General features: G+C 40.2%; 1 protein-coding gene across 5 annotated transcripts in view; it reads right to left on the bottom strand.

Annotated features, from left to right (window-relative positions):
* SPATA13 (spermatogenesis associated 13) overlaps positions 1-18,354 on the bottom strand; it is a 397,052-nt gene that overhangs the window by 96,211 nt on the left and 282,487 nt on the right. The window lies entirely within an intron of this gene.

Here is an 18,354-nt window from a genome sequence, read left to right as displayed (position 1 = left end):
TGAGTTCCTGGAGACGTTGCTCATATTTTTTGATTCTTTTCTCCATCTGCAAGTTTGCGTGTAGGCTTTCAGGTGTTTTGTTCTCCAGTTCCTGGGTGTTTTATTCTGCCTCTTGAGATCTGCTGTTGTATGTTTTCATTGTGTCTTTCATCTCTTGTGTTGTGCCTTTCATTTCCATAGATTCTTCTAGTTGTTTTTTTGAACTTTTGATTTCTGCTGTATACATGTCCAGTGCTTCCTTTACAGCCTCTATCTCTTTTGCAATATCTTCTCTAAACTTTTTGAACTGATTTAGCATTAGTTGTTTAAATTCCTGTATCTCAGTTGAAGGGTACGTTTGTTCCTTTGACTGGGCCATAACTTTGTTTTTCTTAGTGTAGGTTTTAATTTTCTGTTGTCTAGGCATGGTTTCCTTGGTTATCCAAATCAGGTTTTCCCAGACCAGAACAGGCTCAGGTCCCACAGGGAAGAAATATTCAGTATCTGGTTTCCCTGAGGGTGTGTCTTAGAAAATTGCTCCACCCTTTGATGCCTCAGGTCACTGTGCTTTTCTGCCCAGCAGGTGGCACCTGTCAGCCTATAATTCTTGACTGGTGTGAGGAGGTATGGCGGTGTTCCCCAGGCTCTGGGGTCTGGTTCTAGTTACAGGTTATTGTTAACACAAAATAGAATTTGGAAAATGTTTTCTGGATCAAAAAGAAATTAAATGCTCTGTTGGAAACCCAATGGGTTTCAGCTGATTATGTGTGCATGTGGACCAAGGCAAGAGTAAAATAGCCCATGCAGCCTGGGAGAGAGCAGAAAAGGCACCTCATGGATCGGAGGCTCTGTGGTTGGTCCTCTCTGTGATTCACCAATGGAAGCACAAATGTTCTTCTCCATAGCCAGCCAGCCAGTTCAAAAGCCATTACCAGGAGACGGAAGAAGATGGCGTCATAGAGAGGAGTGGAAGTTAGTTAGTCCCCCCAGAGCAACTAATAAACAACCAGGAACAACTAGTAAATGATCTGGAATAACTGCTGGGGTACAACCGTGACTGTCCACACATCGTGCACCAACCTGGGTTGGGAGGAATGCCTGAGATCACAGCGTGGAATCTGTCAGTAGAAACTGTGGACGCGAGCCGGAAGCCCCCTCCCCCCCCAAGGCAGTCCAAACTGCAAAGCCTCGCTGTGACAGAGAACAGTACTCTCTGAACAAGCGAATATACCTCAGCCCATCTCCAACTGGGCTTTTAATTGGCAAACGTGGACTGCTCAATGCAAGCTGCAAATCCCCAACAAGCAGACAGAGGCTTTTAGTGATGACTGATCTTGAAGAGCCAAGGGACTTCTCTGTCCCGGAAGTGGGAGCCCACAGGACTGGATGCTATCTCAGACAGGGGAACCTGGGGGCCATGGACTGGCCCTGAAAGGGGGCTTTCTGTCCCTTTTTGTCTCTCTCAACCTGAACGGCTCAGTGAAGAAAGCCTCAGCCATTTTCAGTTCACAGGACTCTGACCCAGACAAGGGTGGCGATAGCAGTCAGAGAAACAAAGAACCTATTTAAATGCAGATGATAACTCTCTAGGGGGTGTATCGTCTCTAAGAGGAAGGAGGATGTGCCCAGCTCTACTACCTGCCTTCCATTCAGAACCAGACTCCAGAGCCTGGGGGAAAACAGTCAAAACATAAACTAAGGAAGCCACACCTCCTTATACCAGTCAGGAGCCTCAGGCTGACAGGCGCCACCTGCTGGGTAGGTTAGGAAAAGCACAGAGGCTTGAGGTCTCACAGTGTGTGTCAATCATCTAAGACACACCCTCAGGGAGACCTGAGACTGAATATTTCCCCCTTCCGAGATCTGAGCCCATTCTGGTCTGGGAATACCTGATTGGGGTAACCAAGGAAACCAGATGCCTAGACAACAGAAAACTGCAACCTACACTAAGAAAAATGAAGTTATGGACCAGTCAAAGGAACAAGCTTACATTTCAACTGAGACACAGGAATTGAAACAACTAATGCTAAATCAATTCAAAAAGTTTAGGGAAGATATGGCAAAAGAGATGAAGTGTATAATGAAAACACTGGGCATACATAAAGCAGAAATCAAAAGTTTGAAAAAACAACTGGCAGAACCTACAGAAATGAAAGGCACAACACAAGAGATGAAAGACACACTGGGGACACACAACAGCAGATCTCAAGAGGCAAAAGAAAACACTCAGTATCTGGACAACAAGACACCTAAATTCATACACAGAAAAGAACAGATAGGGAAAAGAATGGAAAAATATGAGCAACGTGTCAGGGAACTGAATGACAACATGAAACCCATGAATGTACATGTCATGGGTGTCCCAGAAGGAGAAGAGAAGGGAAAGGGGACAGAAGCAATAATAGAGGAAATAATCACTGAAAATTTTCCATCTCTTATGAAGGACATAAAATTACAGATCCAAGAAGTGCAGCGTACCCCAAACAGAATAGATCTGAATAGGCCTACGCCAAGACACTTAATAATCAGATTATCAAACGTCAAAGACAAAGAGAGAGAGACTCTTGAAAGCAGTAAGAGAAAAGCAATCTATCACATACAAGGGAAGCTCAATAAGATGTGCAGATTTCTCAGCAGAAACCATGGAGGCAAGAAGGAAGTGGCATGATATATTTAAGATACTGAAAGAGAAAAACCACCAACCAAGAATCCTATATCCGGCAAAACTGTTTCTCAAATATAAGGGAGAGTTTAAAATATTCTCTGACAAACAGACAAAGACAGAGTTTGTGAACAAGATACCTGCTCTATAGGAAACACTAAAGGGAGCACTACAGACAGATAGGAAAAGACAGGAGTGAGAGGCTTGGAACACAAGTTTGGGTGATGGCAGCACAGCAATGTAAGTACACTGAACAAAGATGACTGTGAACGTGGTGGAAAGGGGAAGACAGGCACATTTGGGACACCAGAAGGAAAGAGTAAAGATAAAGACTGGGACTATTTAACTCAGTGAAACCTAGAGTACTCAACAATTGTGATAAAATGTACAAATACGTTCTTTCATGAGGGAGAACAAATGAATGTCAGCATTGCAAGGTGTTAAAAATAGGGAGGTATATTGGGGGAAAAATACAATCAGTGCAAACTAGAGACTATGATTAATAGAAACATTGTATTATGCTTCCTTTGATGCAACAGAGTCAATATACCAAAGCTAAATGCATATAAGCGGGGGAAATAAGGGAGAGGTATGGGACTCTTGGCATTGGTAATGTTGTCTGACTCTTTATTCTACTTTAGTTTAATGCTATCTTTCCTTTTGTTGCTTCCTAGCTATCATGTTTGTTTGCTTTTTTCTCTCTCTCTCTTTTTTCTTTTTGTCTCTCTGCCTTCTTTGACTCTCCCTCCTGCCTTGTGGAAGAAATGGAGATGTCCTTACATAGATAGTGGTGATGGTGGTGAGTACATAAATATCTGGCTATACAGGGAACCATCGATTGTTTACTTAGGACGGAATATATGGTGTGTGTGAACAAAACCATCTTAAAAAAAAATGGGTTGATGAAGAAACCTTGAAGGCACTATATTGAGTGAAATAAGTCAGAAACATAAGGCCTAATATTTTGGGGTCTCACTGATATGAACTAATTATAATATGTAAACTCATAGACATAAAATATTAATTACCAAGATATAGAACAAGGCTAAAGAATGGGGAGTGGTTGTTTATTATGAGCAGAATGTTCAACTCGGTTGAACTTAAACATTTGGAAATGGAGAGAGGTGATGGTAGCAAATTGTGAGAATAACTAACAGTGCTGAATGGTGCGTGTATGTGGTGGAAAGGGGAAGCTCAGAGTCACGTATGTCACTAGAAGGAAAGTTGGAGGTTACAAGATAGAAATGTATAAGACAGTGAACCTTGAGGTGGGCAATATCCATGATTAACTGTACAAATATTAGAAATCTCTTTCATGAACCAGAACAAATGTATGCCACTATAACTAGAAGTTAATAATAGAGAGGAATATAGGGAAAAAATATACCTATTGAGAACTATATACTACAGTTAGTAGTATTTTAACGTTCTTTCATCATCAGTAACAAACGTATCATACCAACACTGTGAGTCAATAATGGAGGGGGGATTGTTAGGGGTACGAGAGGATTTGAGTTTCCTTTTTTTGTCTTTATTTCTTTTCTGGACTAATGAAAATGTTCTAAAAACTGAAAAAAAAAACATTGTGGTGATGGATGCACAGCTGTATGACAGTACCGGGGAGAATGATTGTACACTTTGGATCTCTGGATAATTGTACGGTATGTGAACAATCTCAATGAAAAAAAAAAAAGTCATTCCCAGATGGAAAATGACCTGCATCCAGGCAGGTAAGGGACCAGCAAAGGAATATCTGAATGCAGACATGGACGATGTGACCACCTTCCCAAAGAATGCCTCTGAAACCAAATAAGCATTCATCACGATGCTTTGATATTTAAATTTTTAAATTAACTATCTTTTCTCCATAAATATGGATAATACATGCTTTCAACTGCTTTCAGCCCTATGAGATTATAAAGCACAGACATTTCAAAATTTTGAACAAGTAGCATTCTAAACATTCAAAAGTCAATTGTTCAACCCTTTTTAGGTTCTAAAGAATTGGGGTAGCTGGTGGTGGATACCTGAAACTATCAAACTACAACCCAGAACCCATGAATCTCGAAGACAGTTGTATAAAAATGTAGCTTATGAGGGGTGACAATGGGATTGGGAAAGCCATAAGGACCACACTCCACTTTGTCTAGTTTATGGATGGATGAGTAGAAAAATAGGGGAAGGAAACAAACAGACAAAGGTACCCAGTGTTCTTTTTTACTTCAATTGCTCTTTTTCACTCTAATTATTATTCTTGTTATTTTTGTGTGTGTGCTAATGAAGGTGTCAGGGATTGATTTAGGTGATGAATGTACAACTATGTAATGGTACTGTAAACAATCGAAAGTACGATTTGTTTTGTATGACTGCGTGGTATGTGAATATATCTCAATAAAATGATGATTAAAAAAAAAAAGTCAATTGTTCAGAATTTAAAACACATTTGCCCACAAGATTCCAAGCTATCTCTGCAAATTACACTGAATTTTCAATGTAAATAAACAATGTGACTAATAAGTAATATGATGGCTATATTAATAATTGTTAATTAGCAATATATTAAATGAAAGTAATAATAATAATTAACTTAAAAGATGATCTTGGTTTCTTTTCTTAGAAGCTCACACGGTAGCAGATGGAGGGAAAAGAGAAGAGTTTTGTCCCCACTTTCCAGCACTAGGTAGCTCCTTGGCAGTAATTTGAAATTGGTACCTTTGTCTTTGGCATCCTCTGGCCCCCTCTCTTGCCATTCGTTCTATTTCTTTGAGCTGCTCTCAGCTTCCCTAGAACCCCCTTATCCCCCATAATGTTCACAGCACAAGACAGTTCATTCTGCCTCGTGGCCAATGTCTTCCAATCTCTCAGTCCAGGACTCTGTCCTAGATGGTGTGGAGGCAGGGGCAACCCAAGCAGGCCAGTGCAGGAGTAAACTTGCAATGTTCTCCATTCAAATCTGCTCCTGCACCAAAGAAGGTCAGACCTGCTGACGGAGCCAGCTCCGCTGGACCCTTCTACCTGTCACACATCAGAGAGTCATGGAATCTCTAACACAGCAGAAGATTGTTTGGTTTGGTTGGTTGTACTTTGGTGGTGTTTCTCCCAGTGATGGAGACATGAAGGCTCAAGGCTTCCAGGCTCAGACACGAGCTGTTATGTGGCCATCAGCAACGTTTGAAAGTCTAAGGCAGCCTGTCCTCCAAAGCCCTGTCATTTTTTTTTTTTCAGGATCTGGCAAAGTGTGCTGTTTGGGCATGTGCTGTAATTTGACTAACTTGGTTATATGCAAACTTCATGTAAAACCATCTTGCACTCCTCCCCCACAAAACCCTGCCAAAGCCTGCTGTTTGTTTCTTTCCCAATTATGATTTCAGAACTATAATAATATGGCAATCACCTTTATCAGTCCCAATAGCCCCCACTGCTAAGATGAACTGTTCTGATGCAATCAAGAGTCTGTTGGTTTGGCAATAGTTGCTGCCTCGGTTGCCTCTGGGTTGTTACATAAGGAGTTCAGGGCCAAGTGCAGGTAAAAACACCTGCCAAGTCAACTCCAGACTGTAATTACTTGAGTGAATGTAAATTAGAAAGGAACATTTACATACTTAACTTAAATAAGGTTCTTGTGGGTTTTCCCCCTTTGTCTTTTAACAACAGAGAAGCTCATATGAGACATCACTTTGTTCACTCACTCATTCACCAAATGTCTCCTTGGTTCCTGAGACGTCATTCATTCACTCACTCATTCACCAAAGGTCTCCTTGGCTCCTCCCACATGGCTGATATTGAGGAGGACACTAGGAAAAGAATGGTGAACAGCAGACACGGTCTCCGCCACCACAGAGCTTCAGTCATATAGTTAAGTAACTGAAATGAAATCCCAGTTGTGTTATGATAGGGAGAATATTATGGGTTATACAGCTGGGAGACCTAACCTGGATTTTCCTCAGGAAGGGACATTAAAGCTGAGACTGAGGGACGATGGGAGGTGGGGGGTGCCAAAAGCCTGAGTTCGTAGCCCTAGCTGGTAGACAGGTCAGTCTGTGAAAGGGGCAGGGAAGGAGTAGGTTATCAGGACTTTTCCAGCCATGTTAAGGATTTGGATTTCACTCAGAGGATGATGGGAACTTTCAACAGCTATGCAGCAGGTGACCCATGCACACTGGTAAGCAGCAGGACTAGAGGCAGGGGAAAGTCAGGAGGTCGTTAAAGCCCCAGGGCGAGACGGAGGTGGCCTGTACTGTCTGGTGTCCACAGGATGGAAAGCAGCTGCTGGGGAAAGAATCTACAAATCTGGTGAGCAACTGGACACAAAGGATGCAGGAGAAGGCAATGGAAGAAACTCTAGATGACAGGCTGGATAAAATGGTGATGCAATTTACAGAGCTCCTGTGCCCTGAGGCAGGGGGAGCAGGTGTGAAAGAAGATTAGGAGTTTGGTTTTAAGCATGTTGACTTGGAGACACACAAGTGACAGCGTGCAAGAAAGTTACCCTGAACCTGGGGCGGACAAGAGCAGTCTCGGCTTGAGTGAGACAAGATCGGAAGTGATCTCTTCACTCTGCAAGTGACTGGAACTGGAGGATACAGGGAAAATACAAAGGCCCAAGAAGCTCCCCTTACATGGCAGGCAGGGACGAGTGGCCTGAAGAGGGAACAGAAAAGAAAATAGCCAAAGAGGTTCAACATAGTTTGGAAAGACCAAGGAATTTGTGTCTTTAATACCTATTATTAGAGTTTCCTCCTGGAGCTCCAGGCATTTGGGTGCTGATGTCACCCATTTCATGTCAAATGTCCTCATTTTACTTTATTAAATAAACTCTGGCAAGGACTGGACCTTCTCATCTTTAATCTTCCCACCCCATACCTTAAGCGTAGCAATCTTAATAGCAATGCCAGGGGATTAAGCAGATTAGATGACAAATGTTACAGAATGAAGTTTTTATACATCTGTCCACCTGAGACAGCTGAAAGCATAACTGAGGTTTAATAGAGAAATTGGGATGTCTCCTTTAAAACATTTATTATTGACCCTATTGCAATCATATTTCTAAGTTGAATTCCTGAAAGTGGCTTATGCCTATGTACTGCTCTTGACCTCCTAAACTGGTGGTTAGCGACATTTCTCACTGTGTCTTCGTGCCAATGGATCCCCAGGTACAGTCTGGGAGCTCCCCAACACTGCACCAGGCCCAAGAAGACACACTCAGCGTAGGCCCTAAGCCCCAGGAGATCATCATCTTGTCCAGGAGACAACAAAAACATAGTCAGCGATTCCCATTTTCCAGGAACTCTGTGTTTTCCACTTAATTTTGGGAAATTTTAGGTTAAAGCCCCCACCTATATCCAATCTTCAACATTGGATTGACTATTTCCTCTTGAGATTCCCATTCGACGTCTAATGAAGCTACACACACTAATTTCCGAAAAAGCCAAAGCTTTTCTAACTTTCTTCTTCCTTCTCTCTATACTTAGAAACATTCCTTTTCAGACAGTTTATTAAAACGACATTCAATACAATGGTGAGGTGTTGCTTTGGCCCAGAGGCTCTGGGAAAGACACTGAGACACGAGGGTGCTGTGAACTGAGAAAGTTTGGGAACCCTCTGGATCAGAAGTTTAAACCTATTTGCCCCTAAATTCTAACCTGGAAAGCCCCTCCCCACCCCCATCCCCATCATCTCCCACTTGCAATGCTGACTGATTAGTGAGTCCCTACACCAAGTGCTGGGCATAGCTCACTCAGAAAAGCCAGTGTAGACTGTCATCCAGGTAGGAAGTGAAAAAACATTCTCACTACTCTTACTATTAATATTCACTGACTGGAATAGCAGCCCTGGGAGATGATGGAATTATACACTTAGTCTCAATCTCCCCTGGGCCTGTTTTAACCACACCTTCCCTATTCTATGTTTTATTCCGCAGTGGTACAGTTTGGAATTGGAGCCACCGTGCAGCTAACCGACTGAACTTTCTGTTACAGGTAATGGCTCTCTCTTTCTTTCCCCCACTCTCCTGGGAAGCCATCAGGGGCCTTGATTCTGAGCAAATTCAGCATCTCTGAGCCTCCTCTGACATCCACCACCTTCCTCCACCCTGTCGACACCTGTGGTTTCAGTCTCAAAAATATTGGCAGCCAGCAGCAGCAAGTCTTACCACTTCCCTGCAAAACGTCATTCAACAGCTCCTTCCTTGTCCTGGCAATTTAAATTTGCTTATGAGGTTCCGTATAGCAACTGTCACTTCAGGAAGTGGAATTTTCCCAATGGCTTCCTGAAAGCGACAACCCCTGCACTAAATCATCACGCTGGGCAAACACCTCCAACAAACACACACCGCATTACATGAAGCTGTGTTTCTGTGTGATGGACGCACCCCCAGGAGACCATGAACCCCTCAAACACGGGACTCTGTCTTAGTCATCCTTGTGCCTCAGCATACAGCACAAGGTCTGGCACTTAGTAGCAGCTCAATAAATATTTGATGAACCTGTCAAGGCCTCTTTGTAAACATTTGGTTTGGATGTCTACAAAGTAAAGTTATACATCTGTGGGAGAGACTACAAAAGTTCTTCTTGTGATTGATCTATACTTTATAATATCAAAGAGTCATTTCCAGCTTCTTTCCCACCTATCTAACAACAACAACCAAAAAAGATTGGAAATAAGTCTGAGAATTGGGGGACCCACTGAGTTTAAGTGCCAGAAAATATCCTCTCTTAATTCTTGCCTTCAGGAATCAGCCATGAAATGAATGCAAGACTCTACCATTTGACTGAACAACCATCTATCTGGATATAACCTACAGAGACATAAAGATCACGTCTAGTCCTCGTAGCAAGGTTTAAAGAAACATCCTGTGATGTGTAGAACTCACTGGAGTTCTTCTGTTCCTTTTCCTGATCTAGTACCTGACTAACTAGCCACTCACCAGAAAAGACAAAGTCCCTTTGGGGCTCCTTTGTGTGGAATTTAGACAGATATGGCAAAAGCTGAAGTACTATATCAGTATCCCTTCCCTTTTGGGTTAAGTGATGATTAACCGGCACCAATCTATGTCCCACATGGAATGTTCCATAACACATCCAACAGGCTTGTCCCACCATCTGTGAATAAATGCACTGGCTTTGGGGGAGGAGGTGCAAGGAAGAGGCAACTCTGCATATTGGCTCTTCAGAAATCTTCACGTAATAAAAAATCCCAGCACAATTGTAGGAGCAATAGCTTACTTTTACTTCCTAAGTTAAAGTTTTACCATTTCTTTATCAACTTCTCTAATCCTCGACTGGACAAGCAAGTCAAATGTTTCTGCTTTATATTATATCCTTCTTTATTTCACAAAATAAGTGGTGTTCATAACATTATTCTCATCTCCTGGAAGGGCTTTATGACCTTTGCTTAACAGAAACTTCTTATTTCAAATAATGAGCCTTACAAAAAGAGATAAAGAAGAACAAAAGAAAAAACACTGGCTAAAGAGAGATTTCCCATCTTCTACCTAGGTCTTCTCAACAGAAATGCAAGATTCCTTCCTCCTACTCCTTTCCTGTTTTAAACCTCAATTTTAAAAAGTCATAGGAGTTTTCTAACCACGTACCTCAAAGTCGAAGTGAAGTTAAAACATAGGAACTTCAGTCTCCAATGAACGCCAACATTTGATTCAGTTGGCAGAACTGGCTGGGTGCCCTGGCCTGGCTCTCCACACAGAGGAGAAAGCACTCAAGCAATCACTTGTCCCCAGACTAGTCTAAAGAATGTGCTGTTCTCCCCGGGACCAAGGGCCCTTTATGACTACGGGCAAAATATTGACTGCTGCTGGGCCACCTATTCAGAGTGAGCACCCAGCTTTACAAACAACAGAGGACTCTGAAGCCCAAGCCCAGGAAGATCAAACTCTTGGAAAGAATGAGTGATTCGTATCCTTTTGAACTTAAATCCTAGAAGAATTAAAAAACAAACTCACACACACGCAACAAAATACCCTTAGCTATCAAAGAATAGAGGAGTCAAATATTATAGATGTACTTATTTCAATTGCATCAAAATAAATATTGTTACAGTATGGATGACCCACACTTTTGCTAAGTGAAAAAAGCCAGACACAAAAGATCACATATCAGATGCTTCCTTTTATATGAAATGTCCAGAAAAGGTAAATCTGGAGACAGAAAGTAAATTAGTGGTTGCCAGGGGCTGGAGGAAGAAATGGACAGTGACTTTTACAAATAGGCATGAGGTTACTTTTGTGGATGATGGAAATGCTCTAAAATTAGACTGTAGTGATGGTTGCACAGTTCTGCAAATTTACTAAAAATCATTGAACTGTATAATTAAAGTGAGTGAATTTTATGATCTATAAATTATATTTCAATAAAACTGCTAAAAAAGAAAATATAATTAAATGTTAATTGTAATTACCTGGTGAACAGACTAAGGAACGGTTATGAAGATAATTTAGGCACCAGGTCATGTATTTCGAGGTAAAGCAAGCACTTACTTTAAGTATCCCAGGTTCTAGATTTCAGTCAAAAGGGTCACAATATAGTATTTCTCAAATCCACACTTCAGAAAAATCTGCAACACGCCTCACAACTTTTCTACTCTCTGTACCAACAGCCTTGGAAAAGGTCTTCACTCGTTCTGGTTTTTCTATCACTGTTTTTAGGGACTTTAAAACTAATCTTTTGATTTCTTAGTATTTGTGTGTTTGGCCTTCAGCTTTTCCACATGGCACAACCCTTAAATTACATAGGAGAGAAAACTTCATTCCTGTGGACTGTATTGATTATGGGAACATGGTCCTTCACAATCAAACGATCAGGAGCTCTACAACAAAGACTGCATCTTCTTCTTATGCCCTGGGTGTGACACAAAAGTAGAGATTTCTCATCTTTATGCCACACTCTTAGGGCAAGAGAGTTAGCAACACATACCATTCTTGGTCAGATTCAGTATAATACTGAACTTATCCCAGCGTGAGGAGTTTGCCCATGTAAGCCACAAACAGAGTAGCAAAGGACAAGCCCGCAGAGCAATGACAGGTGCTGGCTGTTAGGTTTGATTTCTGCTATCATTGTTTCAAGCTGAGGCTACCATCAGGCTAGCTAAGCAGTCACGTCTATGTGTGCCCATTTTCTAGTCCTTAGAAAACGCCTTCTTTCTAACTCCAGATTAATGTGGGTGATAGGCTGAAAAACTACTCACTTGAACAAAGGGTGTCCAAGATTCCACGGTGAAGCCCTGTCAGATACCCTTCCATCTTCTCTCAACTCAACTGACAGCCATGGGAGGATTGGACCTCCAGCTAGGACACTGTGCTGTTCATGGCTTCGTTTAATGTTTTCTTTTATTTTTGCATACTGAATCTCCATCCTCTTGCTCTTAAACTCATCCATTCCTTCTCACTGGAAGCTTCATTTTACTTTTTTCCTTCTCCTTTACTCCTTCCTCACTGTCTCCTCCTCTCCAGAGACATATATGAAGCAAATCCTGACAGATTTGAAGGGAGAAATAGATGGTAAAGGAGACTTCTATATACAACTTTCAATAATGAATAGACTATCTAAACAGAAAATCAATAGAGAAATAGAAGACTTGAACAATACAATAAACCAACTAAACCTAACAGGCATATATACAACACTTCATACAACAGGAACAGAATACACATTCTTTTCTAGTGCACATGGATCATTATCCAAGTAGATTATATGTTAGGTCACAAAACAAGCTTCAATAAATTTTAAAATATTGAAAAAATACAATGAATCTGCTCAAACCGCAATGGAATGAAATTAAAAATGACTTCAGAGGGAGAACTGGAAATTTCACAACTATGTGGAAATTAAACAATGCACTCATAAACAACTTATGGATTGAGGCAAATGAAAACGAGAACAACATACCAAAATTTACAGGACGCAGGAAGAGCAATGTTGAGAGGGAAATTTACAGGTCTAAATGCTTACATTAAAAAAAGAGAAAGATCTCAAATAAGAGACCTAACCTCCCAACTGGAGGATCTAGAAAAAGAAGAGTGAACTAAGCCCAAAGAGAGCAGAAAGAAGGAAATAAAGTTTATAGTAGAGATAAATGAGAATATTTTAAAAAAATAGAGAAATTAAAAAAAACAACAAAAAAAACCAGCAGAAGTTGTTCCTTTGAAAAGATCAATGAAACTGACAAAATTTTAGCTACACAGACAAAGAAAAAAAGAGAGAGGACACAAATAACTAAAAGCAAAAATGAAAGGAGAGACATTACTGCCAAACCCACAGAAATAAAAAGGATAAGAGGACACTATGACAAACTGTATGCCAACAAATTAGAAGACCTAGATAAAATGGAGAAATTCCTAGAAACACACAAAACTACGTACGCCGATTCAAGAAGTAATAGATTACAACAGACCATAATAACAAGTAAAGGGATTGAGTTAGTAATCAAACACCTCGCAACAAAGAAAAGATCAGGAGCAGATGGCTTCGCAGGTGAATTTTACCAAACATTCAAGAAGAATTAACAAACAACCTGCTCAAACTCTGCCAAATATTGAAGAGGAGACAACACTTCCTAACTCATTCTATGAAGCCAACATCACCCTAATACTAAAGCCAGATAAAGAAACCACAGGAAAAGAAAACTGCAGACCAAAATCCCTTATGGAATATGGATGCAAAATTCTTCAACAAAATATACTTGCACACTGAAATCCAACAGTACACTGAAAGAATTATATACCATGATCAAGTGAAATTTATCCCAAGTATGCAAGGGTGATTCAACATAAGAAAATCAACTAATGTAATATACCACATGAACATAACAAATGAAAAAAACACACGATCATTTCAATTGATGCAGAAAAGGCATTTGACAAAATCCAGCACCTCTTCTTTATAGAAAAAAAAACTTAGAAAACTAGAATATAGAAGGAAACTTCTTCAACATGATAAAAGGCATATAGGAAAAACCCACCCCTGACATCATATTCAATGTTAAAAGACTGAAAGCTTTCCCTCTAAATTAGGATTAAGATGAGGATAGTCACTGTCACCACTGTTGTACAGTGAACATTGTACTAGAAGCTCTAGCCAGAGTAGATAAGCAAGATAAAGAAATAAAAGGCATCTGTGGTAGTTCAAAGCTGTTATGTACCTCACAAAAGGCCATTTTCTTTTCCCCATTCCTTTGGGTGCAAATTTATTGTAGGTGGGACCTTTTGATTAGGCTACTTCAAAATATTGAGATGTGACCCATTCCATTCAAGGTGGATCTTAATCTCCTTACCGCAGTCTTTTATAAGTAGATAAACGACACACAGAAAAGGCCAAAAGAGCTTAGAAAGAAGCCCCAGAGAAGCTAAGAGAGGACTCACAGAAGCCCAGAGAGGAGGCCACTGGAGCCAGAAGCTGAAAGCAATGAAACCCAGGAGAGAAGGACCAGCAGACTTAGCCATGTGCCTTCCCATGTGACAGAGGTGTCCAGGATGACAGAAGCCTGTCTTCAGAGTCCAGGTATCATCCTGTCCATGCCTCGAGTTAGACATTTGCATGGCCTAAGAACTGTAAATTTTAAGTTAACAAATTCCCATTGTAAAAGCCAATCCATTTCTGGTATATTGCATTTCGGCAGCTTTAGCAAACTGAAACAGCCTCCAAACAGGAAAGGAAGAAGTAAAAGTCTTCCTATTTGCAGATGACATTATCCTATACCTAGAGAACCTTGGAAAATGCACAAAAAAGGTAATAAATGAATCTGGAAAAGTTGTGGAACACAAGATCAACAGGCAAAAATTAGTAGTGTTATCCCAAAGTAATCTGGGCAGAGAATAAAAATATATATGCAGGGCCTCCCTGGGGAGCTGGCAGAAAAGGTGGAAATGTGGGCTTCCTCACCTGGATTGTTGCTGATGTTCTCACAAACATTGAGGACTGACGGCTTGGTATGCTGAGCCCTCTGTCTTGAGGCTTGTCCTTATGAAGCTTATTACTGCAAAGGAGAGGCTAAACCTGCTTATAATTGTGCCTAAGAGTCTCCCCCTGAGCACCTCTTTGTTGCTCAGATGCGGGCCCCCCCCCCCAGCTAACCCAACTTGGCAGGTGAACTCACTGCCCTCCCCCCTACATGGGACCAGACTCCCAGGGGTGTAAATTTCCCTGGCAATGCAGGATATGACTCCCGAGGATGAATCTGGATGCAACATCGTGGGACTGAGAACATCATCTTGATCAAAAAGGTGATGCGAAATGAAACAAAATAAAGTTTCAGTGGCTGAAAGTTTCAAATAGAGTTGAGAGGTCACTCTGATGGGCATTCTCATGCACTATGTAGATAATCCTTTATAGGTTTTAATGTATTGGAATAGCTAGAAGTAAATACCTGAAACCATCAAACTCCAACCCAGTAGCCTTGACTCTTGAAGACATTTGTATAACAATATAGCTTACAAGGGCTGACAGTGTGATTGTGAAAGCCTTGTGGATCAGACTCCTTTTATCCAGTGTATGGATGGATGAGTAGAAAAATGGGGACAAAAACTAAATGAAAAATAGGTGCTGTGAACAGTTGATTGTACACCACAGATGATTGTATGATATGTGAATAACTCTCAATAAAACTGATTTTTTCAAAAAATTAGTAGTGTTTCTATATGCTAGTAATGAACAATCTGAAAAGAAAATCAAGAATAAAATTCCAGTCACAACAGCAACTAGGAATAAATCTAACCAGTCATACAAAGTACTTGTACACACAGAACTACAACACATAGATAAAAGAAATAAAAAAAAAGACCTAAATAAATGGAATGACATTCCATCTTTATGGATTGGAAGACTAAATATTGTTAAGATGTTAATCATACCCAAGCAATATGCAAATTCATGAATTTTCCAACAGCATTCTTTGCTGAAACGGAAAAGCCAACATGGTGGATTGAAGCTGTGTGTACTCCATAAAAACATGTTCTGGTATTTAATCCATTCCTGTGGGTGTGAACCCACTCTAAGTAGAAAGTTTTGATGAAGCTACTTCAGTTAAGGTGTGACTCAGCCCAATCAGAATGAGTCTTAATCCTATTATAGGATGAAATTCAGACAGGAAGAGAAAGCCACAGAGGGAGCAGCCAGAAGTTGAATGTCAATGGAACCTGGAAGACACTGCCATGTGCCTCGCCATATGACAAGCTAAAGTCCAAGGATCACCAGCAGCCAGCCCCAGACCACCACAGTCTTTGGAGAAGCATTGCTGTGATAATGCCTTAATTTGGACTTTCTCTTAGCCTCAAACCATGAGCAAATAAGTTCCAATTGCTAAGCTAAACCATTGTATGGTTTTTGCTTGGGCAGCTCAGGAAACTAAGACAGTCAATTATCAAATTTATTTGGAAGGGTAAGGGGCACTGAATAGCCAAAACCATCTTGAAAAAAAAAGAATGAGTGTTGGAGGACTCATACTTCCTGATACTAAAAGTTATTACAAAGCTAAAGTAATCAAAACAGCATGGTACAGGCAGAGGGACAGACATACAGACCAATAGAAACTAACTGAGAGTTCAGAAATAAACCCTCACATCTATGGCCAGTTGATTTTTCACAAGGGTGACAAGTCTACTCAGTGGGGAACCAATAGACTCTTCAGCAAATGGTGCTGGAAAAACTGGATATCCACACGAAAAATAATTAAGCTGGACCCCTACCTCACACCATTTACAAAAATTACCTTAAAATGGATCTACAACTTAAATATAAGAGCAAAAACCATAATTAAACTCAGGTAATATAAAAAAAAATTGCACAGGACAATGCTGAACAGGCAAGGGTGACTTTATTCAAGGACTACTATAATAAAGGAGAGAGGCTAGAACCAAACTCTGAGGAGAGCATGGAATTGATTGAATTTTATAGTTAAGGCAAGGACTTTGGAAGTGGAGACGGGGAAGTCAGGGGCAAGTTTGAAACTCGGAATAGCTAGGGTCTCAAGTTATTTTTCTTTGCAATCCCAGTCAGACAGCTACAAGATTATCCTCCAAGTAGTCAGGGCAGAGGAAACCTTCAGGATGGGAGAAAATAGTTGCCTCATTGTTCTTACTCTACCAATGAGGAAAGTGATGCTTAGAAAGGGTCAATACCTTGGCCAAAGTCACAAAAGGACACAAAATCAGTTCCTTCCAGCTTCACAACTGTCAAAATCAACAACTGCTTCACAAATATTTAAGCACCATGCTCCCAAATCCCTTCACATCCTTGAAACTTCTTCATCTTATGTTGCTTTGTAATAGTTTTCTTACATTATGTTTATTCATAATACAGGAATCAATAAACGTATTCAGTGCATGGATAATGTGAAACAGACTTTAAAGATCTGTTACATCTTAACTGGAACACTGTTTAGTGTGCTTGGGAAGGGACAACAATTTTAATTTGATGTTATGTAATTTGAAGATATCAGATTAAGACAAATATTTATCGATTATGTGAATATTATGTAACAGAATGTAAATGATGGTGAATTTTAAAAGATTGGAACATGGCACTTCAAAATACTGTTCACTTGTAACTGGCCCCTTGCTGTTAAGTTTTAGACCCTCTGAGAGTTGCTTGCAATTCCACCAGCATTGGAGGGCCTGTTGAAAACACCAGGGAAGTACTGATGACAATAGTGCTCACCAAGTTTGAGTAAAATATAAAGCTTTTTAAAAATTATCCCAGACTCCTAAGAATGTTTTGAAAACTCTGCATTAAGTTAAATGCTGTCACTAATTGAATTTCCTGGCACCAAAGAATTCAAACTGCAATGTGAATGAAGGCACTAAAATTAAGAGTCAGTTCTTCCTATGTAGAAGTCATCCAGATAATTTGGAATATGCTGAATCACTTAATGAAGTTATTAATATTTTCATAAATGAAAATTAAAAATTTACAATGATCATATACCCAAGGATACATTTCCACTCCTACAAAAGGTCTGTCTATTTGACATTAGTATAGAATGTCATGTAAGCTTGTAAATTCAGCCTTTATAATTTGGAGTATGCTGAATAGCTTAATGAAGTTATTAATATTTTCATAAGTGAAAATTAAAAATTTACACCTGATCATAGTACCCAAGGATACATTTCCACTCCTACAAAGGTCTGTCTATTTGACATTAGTACAGAACATCTTGTGAGCTTGTAAATTCAGACTTTCCCCCTTAAAACTTTCTAGTCAACTTGTTAACATGTGTTAATATGTATCTACATTAACCAATTTAAATTTTCCCTGGTTCTCATCACCCTTCTCTGTTCAGTGAAGTGAAACTAAGAATCATTAAAGTGAAACTAACAAATCAGTAACTTTGGCAAGAAAGGAAAAGAAAAACACAAATTCTGGAAAATCCACTTTACAGATGATCAGTGCCTGAAACTAAGACTTACATATAATACTGCATTGTTCCATACAACAACAGGTGTTACGTGGATGTGGAGAAAGTGAAACCCTTTACACTGCTGGTGGGAATGTAAAATGGTGCAGTCACTTGGGAAAACATCTGGCGGTTCTTTGAAAAGTTAATCATATTTCACCATACCTCATGACCACATCATACCATATCAGAGTTACTGATATCATATTATTGACACCATATCAATCATGCCATATCATAGTTAATCATACCAGATGACCCAGCAATTCCTCTCCGAGATATGGGCCCAAGAGAACTGAAAATGTGGTCACACA

Source organism: Choloepus didactylus, chromosome 12, assembly GCF_015220235.1.
Source record: "Choloepus didactylus isolate mChoDid1 chromosome 12, mChoDid1.pri, whole genome shotgun sequence".
Taxonomy (NCBI): Eukaryota; Metazoa; Chordata; class Mammalia; order Pilosa; family Megalonychidae; genus Choloepus; species Choloepus didactylus.
Note: the sequence above shows the minus strand (reverse complement) of the source record. Positions and strands in the feature narration are given on the sequence as shown.